An 11,661-nucleotide genomic window follows, 5' to 3' on the forward strand; every position below is an offset into this window, starting at 1 on the left:
ATTAAATATAAAGTCTTGAAATTTCTTTGATTTGTATCAGGTCATTAGAGATAAGAAATGAACAAATGAAGTAAAGGAAAATAAAGAAGCAGGGGGTATTGCAAGGACCTCAACATTAGTACCTTATTTTGTGATATTTTGTTGTCAAATTAACATTTGATAATTTCTCAAAAGAAATAATTTTGTAGCATTGGTATTCATATTATTTTTCAATATCCCCAATATCATTTCATCATTTTTGCGTGTTAAACTGTTAGTTGCTTTGCCTCTGAATAATGAAATATGGGAGATGATTTCAAAATAATGGAAATCAACGAAGAAAGCAAGAGGAAAGCAAAATGTAAACACTCTGAAACTGGTCAAACCATTAATATACAGACCTTAAAGTTTGAAATACGAAAATGTAATGTTAATCAGAAAAAAAAAATTCAATGTAATGGTGAAGAATTTTGTTTTGAAAAATATTTCAGAGATATCCAGCTAAAATTAAGAGAAGTTATTATTCAATCCGAGCCTCCTTTCAAATGCACACTTTTCGGTAGATAGCATACGATATGAAATCGATTTTTAAACTAGAAACAAATATATGTATTATCGATTACGCATAATGTGTTTCTATAAGATATTGATATGAGTAGGGAAAATGTTTAGAGATTGGTTGAATGAGAGATCGACCTATTGTATAAATTCTTAGTCTACCTGAGTTATTATGCACATATATAATTACTTTCTCAATTGCTGCAGGTGAAAACTATCTAAAATGAAAGTCGTGGCAGCGATTTTACATTTGCACGGTTTTATAGTATTACATTCTTCAGGACAATTAATAACTTCATCTTCAAATTTCATCAAACAAGGGCATGTTTCCGATACCAAAGATCTCTGTGTTTTCTCTGTCCACATCCTAGAATTCAATTCTCTTGGGGAGTGTGCATTGTATTGTGGAATGAATCTTCTTTGTAACGCTTTTGATTTTTGCCATTTTGAAGGTTCCTTTATTTGTCGACTACGCTATGGACATGCTAAACTTTCAAACACCACTACACAATGTGAACTTTACGAAATCACAACAGTAAGTTCAATGCTTTTGTTTTGATTATAATTTTACTTAATCATTTTTTGTTTTGAGAATTTTTTTTAATTTCAGTATCATGAAAGCAATATTAGACAAATATTTTCGACGGCAAGTGCAAAGTTTGGCAACTTATAAGTCGTTCAAACAAAAGTACATGAAATAGAAACGTTTAGAAGATAATAACTGATCGAAATAAAGCATTTAAAAGATATCAAAAATGTTTTATCATTGTTTCATTTGTACGTGTCTTACATTGATGTTAGAATGTAAAGTGTTTCCCCTTAATCTGCGCTTTATTGGAATTTGTTAAAGACCTAATGTGTAGTTTTCATATTTTACTTGTCTGAAGAACGCGTGTCACGTGACATTTCAGAATTAATTGATCTAGAAAATGCGTCTTCTGATTAGACTAGAAAGCTAACTTGCCAGAGCGAACAAAACGCGTCTCACGCGGATCTCGGTATTTTTGACTCCAAAAGTAATTAAAAAACGATATGAGCATACAATGTAGAAACATGATTATATAAAATCAAAAGTACTGATAGTACTAAAAACGCTAACCCAGCTTCTGTATGTTTAAAACATCTATATGTATATAAGATTTTAGGTTCTGTATATTTCCTCATCACTGCGTGGCAGCCCCTGCAATAATGTATGTAAGCCCCCTACATTAAATTCACAATACCCCGTACATTAAATTCACAATACCCCGTACATTAGATTCACAATAGCTCGTGCTGTTATGTGCATAAACCCCTGAAACTGGTTCCCTAACCACTTTAAATGATGTATAATTCTGCTCATAGGGGGCGGTTATTCGATGCACCGGAAGTAGAAGTCTAACGACTATAAAGCGCTGAGCTTTGCTTAGCGCTTTGATAATTAAAAATAAAATCATTTTCTTATTCACTTCATATCACCGAAATTCAATTCATGAGACAACAACAGAAATTAAAACAAACATATGTTACGTTATTGCTTTCGAAAAATATTTTAAAAAGCTATTAAAATCGAAGTATTTTGTAATGTTGTTATGTATAATAAACGTTCATTACATAAATTTTCGGTAAAAAAGATTTATTCCCCAAGAAAAACTCAAACCAAATATGGTTTTTCGTAGGAAATAAACTTTAAGTTTAGACCCATTAAATGAAATATAAATTAAAAATCTGCTTAAAAACATTTTTTAAATTGTGGTTAAACTAATGGATGCAAAATAAAAAATGAAATTAATTACATTTCTATTTTTTGATTCGTCATAATTGATACCTTTTTTCACTCCAGTAAATATTTTTAACAATACCACGAGTTTTTGATCGATTAATAAAGGGAACATGGTTAATCGTTCAGTTGCATTTCTGGCAGAAAGTAGAGTAATGATTTATTAACTGAATGTGTAATAATGTTTTTCTTTTTAACCCGGGTTTCAAAAGAAAAATCAAATCTGGTTATTGAAATGGTGAAAATGTACCCTAATTGTACGGATAACACTTTCTACAGATTTTAAGATAGGAAGTTGTTCTTTGCAGATCCAGATCAATTGGACATAAATCACAGGTGTGCATGTTGCTCGGATTTATTTCTGATGATATCTGAAAAAACCCCAGCTGTAGAACTGAATCATATTTTGGCAAAATATTGCATTAGGGTACCCCTATTATACGGACAACTCCTCCTACAGTTTTCAAGATAGGAGGTAATTCTTTAGCAGATCTATCAGACATAGATCAGAGGTGTGCATATTGCTAGGGTTTTGATTTCTGATAATTTCTGAAAAAAATACCAGCTGTTGAAATTTTTTAGTCCACCTGATCCGAATGTTCAAGTCTTTGTCTGTTGTCCGTCTGTAAACCTTTTACATTTATGACTTTTTCTCAAAAACCGCCGGGCCAATTTTAACCAAAACTTGGTACAAACATGGAAATAAAAAGGAAAAATGTTTTAAATCTTTTTCTCGAGAACCACTGCACCAGAAATGCCAATATTTACACAAAAGGTTGTATATAGGTAAAAGATTCTAAATTGTATAAAGTCGTGACCCCTCCCCCCACCCCCTGGTGCAAAACTGGGGCCCCAGGCGGGGTTCAAAGTTTTACTTTAACATATATATATATATATATATATATATATATATATATATATATATATATATATATATATGTATATATTGAAATGTTTTTTAAAACCTTCTCAAGAACTACAATGCAACAGTTTGGGATATTACTATGAATACACCCTTAGCTATTGTCGATTCTTAATTGTTACTCCCAGTTTCATACCGGGGCACCAAGAGAGGTTCAAAGTTTAACATAGAAATATATAGGAATCGTGTTTAAAAATCTTCTTCTCGATAACTACAATGTTACAGTTTGTGAGATTACTATACAAGGATCCTTAAATAGTGAAAATTTTAAATGTAAAAGCCGTGACCCGGACCAACACTGGGGTCCCAGAAGGGGTTCAACGTTAAGCATAGAAGTATATTGGGAACATGTTAAAGTATCCTTTTCTTAAGAACTACATTGCGATTACTATGCAAACATCTCTAAATAGTGTAGATGCTAAATTGTTGAAGCCAACTTCCGGACCAATACTAGTACTGAGGCCCCAGAAAGGGGTTCAAAGTTTAAAATAAAAATAATTTATGCTATAAAATATAATTTGCAAGCTAGAATCTGTCTCAGGTAAGATGTGGCCCATGGGCCTTTTGTTTGGCAAAATATTGCATATTATGGAGTACCCCAACTATACGATAACTTTTCGTATAGTTTTCAGAATATAAAATATAAATACAGTTTTCAGGATAGCAAATTGATCTAGATCTTTTACAGACCAGTTTAATATATATCAGAGGTGTACATATTGCTAGGGTTTTGATTTCTGATAATTTCTGAAAAAAAATACTAAAAACAAAATTTACTAGCTGTTGAACTTTATCATTTTTTAGGAAAAAATTGCGTATAGGGTACCCCTATTGTACGGATAACTCCTCCTACAGTTTTCATAAATAGGAAGTTGTTCTTTTGCAGATCAGTTGGGCATATACCGGTATTAGAAGTGTGCATTTTGCTAGGGTTTTGATTTTTGATGATTTCTAAAAAAAAATACCAGCTGTTGAACTTGGTAATTTTTTGGCAAAATATAGCATACGGACAACTCTTCCTACAGTTTTTCAAGATAGGAATTAAGTTGTTCTTTTGCAGATCAAATGGACATAGATCAGATGTATGCATATTGCAAGGATTTTGATTTTTCTGATGATTTTATTTAAAAATACCAGCTGTTGAACATTTTTGGCAAAGTATTGCATAAAGAGTACCCCATATCTCTGGATAGGTAGTGTTCATCAATTCAGTGTTGACAAATATATTATAGATACTTTTTATACAAAAGAAAACCCGGTTTGCTGTCACATTGATAGCTTTTCTCTTGTTTAAGTGACTGTGACGTTAGGGTTCACGTTTGCTAGTCTCAGGGGCCATAACATTAACTTTTATTTAAGTCTTACTTTTACACAACATATATATGTTCCATTGTGGGTCCACTTCTGAAAATTCAAATGTAAAAATGAGCTGTATAGTTCTAATTTTCTCTTCGCTCTGGCGTTATATCATTAGAGCTTGCAGTGTTTGCCAAGGCTTCGCGCAGGCAAGCTTAACGGTAAAATTACCAAAAAAAAGATGTGTCATTTACATTCTTTCTCCTTCGAACTTATCAAAGTCCTGGTCGATGTTTAAAGAACATATTATCGTATAAAAACTGCAATTGACAACTGCTACGATGTTTCATTTTTTACTAGGGCACTCAGTGATCCAATAAATATTGGCAAACATTTATTCACGTGAATCAATTGATATAAAATACCAATACTGGAATGCTATCGGTCATATTTCAAACATTCAATTTGTGGGAATCTTTAGCTATGCAAATAAGAAAATCCAGTACTTTCATTTGTTAAAACCACTTTACATTTAAACAAACAAATCCCATTCATCCAATTGTTTTCATAGGGGATCTTATAGGTGTGAAATCCATAGCAGACATCGACGTTATTGTGCTGTATATGAATATTTTATAAATTGGGATATTTTTGATTTACTTTTGTATTATTCAGATAAATAGTGATAAATGTCGTTTCTTTTTCACAATCCTAAACGGATGCACAATTTTTTTATTACTTTTGTAAACGGTTGGATGTACTGAGAATTACACATGATGCAATGAATAGTTTGTATATTGAACCTGATTTTATTACACACTTCTATGAAAATATTGTGTCTTATGTTTTTAAATCATTTCTTAACCAATATACATAATTATATGTTAACTGAAATAAAAAGCCTCTTCTTTTTTATGCTTCTGACTGAAATTTTAAAATAAATTGCAATTTATGCAAAACTTTATCCCTGAAAATAGTTTAATATTTGCATTATGTAATGTATTAGATATCAACCCTTAATCACGTATAAAATAAGTAATGATTCTTTTTTAATTCTAGACCTAGGAATAGGGGGATAGTGCACCGATAACTTAAGACATTGACTCAGTTGAGTGGAAGAATTTGTTCCAAATTCATTTTCTAGGTGAATGTACGCACACATGTTCTTTCAATTTAGATAGCTAAATTGAATTCGTCTCAGTTTTATTACATTCTTACTCATATGTATACTACTATTCAATTTCGCTAATTATATAAACATTTTAAGGTTGGCCCTTTGTGTGTAGTTCAAAATGTCAAAAGATGCACGTTTTTTCTGGTTATTTTTCTGATGGGACAGGCACGTACAATGTAGCATGGGGGAGGGCAGGGGCCTGCCCCACCCAAATTTTTGTTCATGAAGTTATCTACCAAGTCTGTTAAATCAATGGTATGTTCAGGCCTTAGATAGGGTCAATAGTAAACACTATCAAGATTTTAAAATATTTTTCTTTTGTACTTTCACAGTAGTGGTAGATGAACTACCAAGTAAATGCACTGTTGTGTTTTAATGTTCTCGTCTTAAATTGTGCAATTCATTGCCCAGAGGACAGCGGTAAAGGCTTTTATTATTTTCTTTTGGAGGGAAGGGGGTGACAAATGGGTCCTTATAGTGATTTTAGGTAACTTGATTCTCTCAAATACTCCTCTGACCTTTGTTCCCTCTTTCATGAATATATATTTACATCTACCGTGCATGATTCCCTCTATTTCTTACGGAAACTTATAGATAATTCATAGTAACATATAATTTATAGAAATAGCCAAAATAAAATATACCCACTCCGTTTATCGATTGGTCGAAACCTGCAGCGACCGAAGAAAAATCACGGAACGCACAAATGATAATCATGATGATATCGTACTCAATTTACCATAGGAGACGATTTGGTTGTTATTTTAGCTAACGTACTTATGTACATTAACAATAATTTGGTTAATGTTTCTGACTTTTTACGATCAATTTATCAATTTGTTAAAAGAAAGAAAAGATGTAAATGTAAACAATAAAATTCTTTCTTTGATAATACATGCGGGTTATTACATTATTGCAGAATTAGCGATTTTTTTCTGCAATGTTGCCATTATAATATCCCGCATGAATCATCAAAGAAAGCATTTTATTGTTAAAATGTTGGCAACATCATATTATAAAAAGCAGGCGTTACAGCCAGAGGAGGCTCTGATTAAGATGTCGACTCAAAACTGTTAAAATTTAAATATTGCTGGAAGATAATAAATTATTATAACGCTTCAAAGTCGTATGGTTTCTGATTTATGCTTTTTGAAGTATTGTTTTTTAGAAACAAAAATATATAGTATTCTTTAAATTTAAATTAGTTCATGCATTTCTCTTGTAATTTTTGCATCTGTTCGCCCATTCAAATTCTTTTGTCGACAATAATAAATATATTCAAATTTATATTGTGTGCAATGCATTTTGTCCATTCTGGAAAAATAATAATGCCATTTAAATTATTCATAAATGCGACCCTTTTTCCTTCCAATGAATTAAGTTTCAATAAAATTCTTTTCTTTATGAAAAAGTTAATCCAAATCAATTTGTTTGCAAATATTTGTCGTCTGCAAGGATTGTTTACCAACCATTTTTTAATAGGTTTCGTCATAGTAATTGTTAATAACAGTGTCAAAAAAAAAAAAACAAACACAAAAAACAAATACCTATTTAAATATATAATTGTAATAATCTTTAAAATACCTGTATAAAAGGTTTCGCAGTAACTAATGACCATTTTTTGTCTGTCTGTTTAGTGAAGGTAATAAGCAAATGGAAAATGCAAACGCACTCTAATGACACATTTATTTATGTTTATAAGTATTTATCACCGATACAAATCTTTCTTATTAAAGAATAACCCCTTTTAAATAGGAAAGTTATGCATTAAATGTGTTCAATGACTTTTAATAATATATGTGGTCACAATCTGATCTACATGTATTTCTAATTTTCTATTTGTTATGGGTTAATTTTTTTTTAAAATCCTCTTCGAACTATTACATGCCTGTTTTATTCTTGCAGAACAAATACTGCCCCAATGGATTCTTCTTAAGATCTCAGGGAATATGCAAGGACGGTAAGTTTTTGTTCAAAGTATTGAAACCTGTTCTGAGAGCCTTGTTTTATCTGTATTGTCTACGGTACACGACGTGTTTTAAACGGTAACAATTTTTTCTTCAAATTTTTACACTGATATAGATATTTACAATAGAGAGGTTGAGATTTCAATCGTGTACGTATAGGTGTACTAAGGGAATCAACTAAATTCTTCGCGTATTACGTCATCAGTTTTTGAGACGACAAAGTTTCTACGCGTTCTTTTGTAGAGTGTCGCTTACACTTAAGTACAAACTTGTAGCTTTTACAACTAAAATTATCTACTTGATGAGTGAATATATTCTTGTGATACATTACATAGATTTTATTGCTTCATTTGCATGTACATTGATAATAATTTCAACATTTATTTCGAGTTAATTAAGTAAATTTATGTCACAAAACTGCCTTGAAATTTACGTACAAGTTTATATCCTACAAGTTATGAAATCTCAACTGATAAATTACAAAAACGTGCACGTGTAGTTATAACACACGTATGCGAACCTGTACACTTAAAAATCTCTCTAATATCAAGTCAAATACTAAGTACTCGAAGCTTAAATTCCATAGAATCGAAAAAGACAATTATTAAACATGTTGGTGTATCTTGTTGTTCTATACAGGATTGAAAAGAGGTTTTTACTTTACGGCGACACTACAGCTCATTTTCCTTATCTTGGTCAATTAATTTTTTTTTTTACACATAGTTCATTAAAGAAATAGAGGTTGTGCATTTACTGAATGTTTGAATCTTCTTTCTTCGATAATAAGCTGGCGATTAATTGTCAAATTCCATGTTCCTGAATTCAGAATTTATGTCACTAGTAAACGACTCGAACTTTGAATGATTTTTTTTATAAGGTGGTTTTGAATGACATCAGTTGTAGTGGAATTAAATGTAATTTTACAGAAATAAACAGGTAGTGAAAGTAATAAATGCACAGGGTCATGCAAATAACAAATAGAGAAGCGTCTATATTCTTAATGTTAAGAAATATCTACACTTGGTACGACCTCGAAACGTTCTTTTGAATAAGGCACCTTAAAAAATGAAATAAAAATCCTTGGCGGATCTAAAAGTTAAAATATTATTAAAATACAATGATGAATTGCTGACAAAAGTAGATTTTATATTTTTATTTCTTGCAAGATATTTAGTTCGCATTTTTGTTTTGTCCCAATCTCTCTTTATCATTTTTAGCCTAATCTATTGAAGTTAATGGTTTATTTACCCTTTTACCGATATTTACAATCGATGCGCAAGTGCTGTTGAACAAAATGCTTGGCTTGCAATATTTACTGTATCTTCCTGCTAAAATTGTTTGATTGTCATAAATTGACAATTTTTAGTTTCAAAAAGCGTAATTGTTTGCAAAGTTCATACTAAGAACTTAACAAGAAAATTCATTTAAGTTACAGGAAAGTTGTCATTTCATGGAGTTTCGCAAATTGGGTTGTAGTCTCTCTTAATGGAATCCAATTCAAAGGCGACCTTTTTACTTATTAGATGTATGTCGGGCTAATTTTGCACCATAACGGAGATTTCATAAAATTGAAGGCATCCCCAGAAAGTGTTAAATATAAGAAACAAGAATGGAGAGAGGGTATAATCTCTATTGACTATTCATTGCATCGATATATGCTTTTACGTTAGTGTCTTTCGATCAATATGTTATAGGTATCATTGGTCTAATATTTTACAAACTTCAAAATGTGCTTTTCGTTTTAGATAATCTTGCACTGCACAGTCCAACAACAATGAGCTCGGTGTATGCCGATCCAGTGTATGCGTACCAGCGCCTTGGTAACGGTAGCCTCGCAGTGAATGGAGAAGTACGTCCAGATGATACCGAGTGTGCAGTTACAAATGAAGATCTCTATCCATTTTTAACAATTGATCTTTTGGACAAATTTCATGTGGGGCGTGTTGTTTTCACAAATAGAAAAACGTCAGGTATAGTACTGCAGTATATGTCAAAGCATAACATAAGACCCAACCGTCAAATCCCTACATGAATCTGAAAGCAGATCTACATCAAAAAAATTCCTCCAATCCTCTCTTTTAAATTATCAAAATTGAATGCAGTCATTACCCGGTTTATCAATAAAATATTTTTGTGATAATATAATCCTAATAAGTATTATTTGTATTATTACACTTGTATAGTAAATTTAATGCTTTTTGTTTCATTATCAAAGAATTTAGGTTGCATGACCTGAATGTAACAGTTGGGACAGACGGTTCAAACTTCGGTTGTTTCTGCGGATTTTTTAAAGGACCGGGAACATCGCATCAGGTAGTGAACATGACATGCCAAGAAACGTGTAGAGGGCGCTATGTTCGTCTTCAGATTGTTTCCGGTCGTGAGTTTCTTCAGCTCTGTGAGGTAGAGGTCTACAGTATATGCGAATGAATACAAACAATTACATGACATTTATTGTTAACAGGCACTTAGTATCGTTTTTTTAAAAACTCGTCCAAATAAATTGACAAACAAACAAAAATCTAATCTTTTGTTTCCTGTGGGTGGTGGGGAGGGGGTGTTAGTTTATCTGTTACTTCAACTTTTTATTCAATTCCTTATTTTCACTTCAATATGTCAATTTTTTTTACAACATCCCAAAGAGTGGGGAAAGGGGGTGGGGGTGCTCCTTGGTCACTTACTTTCTCACATGTAAATTAAAATAAACATTTTGTAAAAATAGACTATCGATTGCTTTAAGATCCATTATCTATGTGCTATTTTGTTTGGAACATAAAGTAACGGGAATACTCGATATATATAAACTGTATTAACATAACGTAAGTATCGAGGTCACATTTGTAGAAAATTGTTATGATATTCATATTGTCGATTATTTGCTAAAACACTTTGTTTTAATTATGAATTTAGAAAAGGGTATCATTCCATCGTGTGATTTTTAAGCTGAGTGAAATCCATTGACTTCGATGAAAAAGTTATAAAAATGTTACTGATTTAATTTTTATCAGTGTTTGTTTAAAATGTTTAGTGGTGTAAAATATCTTGTCAAAGTACATATTCTGACATTAAGTTATTATTACAAAATTTGCAAAATTTGTATATTCAGCTTTTATGTGCAGACAATCTATCCTGTATAAAAATAACTGCGTAAACATACTACTAGTATTTGTATACTCATGTTTATAAAGTGACCTATAGGTCCGATGGGCCGGGTGTTTATTCATTAAGGTATTATATCATATGCATGTATCTTTATTTGTTTATAGAACACATGTCACTATAAGAAATCATTTACTTACTTACTTATTAATAAAGCTGAAAATGCATAAATATTTTTGATTGACTAGTTTGTGAAACACCGATGCCCCCTCCCATGGGCATACATTACTGAGTGCAGAGGCCTTTTATTATGGGCAGTATACATGGAAATGAAATTGATCTTTTGAACTTAAAATCAGTAGGGGTCATCTACCGGTATTATATGAGATGCATCAATATCTCAAGTTTGAAATGTCTAAGTTGACTTAGAATGTTCTGGACTTACGATGGAACTATAGAAATTGATTTTTTCATGTAAAAGTAGATGCTAGCACGACAAGAACCTAAATCTCTATCTACAACAACAATAATTACCCCATTCTTGGAATTTATAGAATATTGTTTCATACGTTTGTTTTGTATGATTGTTATTTTGAAGAATATAACATAATTCTTTAAACCCTTAAAATCGTTTCCTTTTTAAATCCTTCCAAAATCGGAATATCAACGGGACTAACCCCTAGATAGTCCCGTTACAATAAGAAGACGATGGCGCGTTTTAGTTTTTGTTTTGGGGTACCAGTATGCTAATGTCTCGAGAATTTACCATAAATAGATCGCCAACTGGCATTTTTGGTCATGGCGTAATTAATAAATCAATCAATCAATCATCACATCAACAATAAATTGTTCAATCAATAAATATAAATCAATCACATCAGCAATAAGACTGTTTAATCAATCAATC

At 31.5% G+C, this 11,661-nt stretch overlaps 1 long non-coding RNA gene across 1 annotated transcript; it reads left to right on the top strand.

The window, feature by feature from the left end:
- Positions 1-729: 729 nt before the first annotated feature.
- Positions 730-10,965, top strand: LOC105322393 (uncharacterized). Its single transcript, XR_010714213.1, has 4 exons — positions 730-1,072; positions 7,594-7,648; positions 9,401-9,625; positions 9,871-10,965. It is a non-coding gene; the product is annotated as an uncharacterized lncRNA (long non-coding RNA).
- Positions 10,966-11,661: the final 696 nt, after the last annotated feature.

Source organism: Magallana gigas, chromosome 5, assembly GCF_963853765.1.
Source record: "Magallana gigas chromosome 5, xbMagGiga1.1, whole genome shotgun sequence".
In the NCBI taxonomy this organism is placed as follows: domain Eukaryota; kingdom Metazoa; phylum Mollusca; class Bivalvia; order Ostreida; family Ostreidae; genus Magallana; species Magallana gigas.